Genomic DNA, 1,339 nt, shown 5'->3' with positions numbered 1-1,339 from the left:
CGTTGCAACTATAAACATTAACACTATACGGACGCGCGCTAAGTTATCCTTGCTTCAGGATATGTTGAACTCTGCTTCCATCGACATAGCTCTTCTCCAGGAAGTGTACGTCGACGACTTCCCAGGCATGTACGGTTACGATGCTTGCGTCTCTCCAGCTTCCCCAACAGGCAGCGGTGTCGCTGTACTTCTTCGGGAAGGGATAGTGGCGGACGATATCCTGTTTCTGCCTGGGTCAAGAGGAATGGCACTCACAGTACTGGGGGTCCGCCTTATCAATATCTACGCACCTTCCGGGACGGACAAACGTCGCGAACGTTCACGATTCTTTGCGGAAGACGTCGCCCCGCTCTTCCAAGGCCGCCACGACCATCTGGTGTTTGGAGGTGACTACAATTGCGTACTGGCGCCCAGAGATCAACTCCCACGACATAATCCGTGCCCGGAACTCGGGACGCTAATTCGAGACCTGCAGATGGTGGACACTTGGGAACATCTTCACGGCCACCGACCGGGATTCACGCACTTCACAAGTCACTCTTCCAGTCGTATCGATCGGATTTATGTCTCACGCTCTCTCGCCGCTGGAACACAGGATGCGGAACTGTGTCCTGCAGCATTCTCGGACCACTCAGCTTACATTTGTGCCGTCACCCTGCGGCGGCAACAAGTGTGGAGAAGCCGCAGACCGTGGAAATTAAACATCGCTCACCTGTCGTACCCGGATTGCCGCCAAGCCGTTGAGGATACGTGGCATTCGTGTGAAAATCGCCTCCGTGCATATCCCACAACGATCCGCTGGTGGTTGGACTGCGCCAAACCGGCACTGAGGCGAACGTTGATAACCTACGGTCGTGACCACGCTACCTGGCGAAGACATACACTCGACTTTTACTTCCGGGTCCTGCGCGACTGCGATGCTATGGCGCCGTCTCCGGAACGACAAACGGCGGTCCACCGTGCTAAGGCTCAGATCCTCGCTCATATGCGACGCCACCTAGAGGGGGTAGTCATCCGCTCGAGGACGCAGGATCGGATACCGAGCGAACGCCCGTCAATGTTCCACGTCCTTCGTGAACGTAAACGACGCCAACGAGCGCTGATACGCTTCATCGACACGGAGGACGGTCATCGCCTCACCACGCAACAAGACATAAACACAGCGTTCTACAATCATTATTCCCAACTCTATTCCGCTCAGACCCCTGATCCGACAGCACTGGAGGACGTCTCTCAGACGATTTACGGCACCGTCACCCCGGCAATGGAAGCGGCCTTGATGGAAGAAATTACAGAAGAAGAAGTGATCGACGCCTTTCGAAAAGGTGCTGTCAACAAG

This window comes from Schistocerca americana, chromosome 5 (assembly GCF_021461395.2).
Source record: "Schistocerca americana isolate TAMUIC-IGC-003095 chromosome 5, iqSchAmer2.1, whole genome shotgun sequence".
Lineage (NCBI taxonomy): Eukaryota > Metazoa > Arthropoda > Insecta > Orthoptera > Acrididae > Schistocerca > Schistocerca americana.
The sequence above is the reverse complement of the archived record's forward strand: the minus strand, read 5'-3'. Positions refer to the sequence as shown.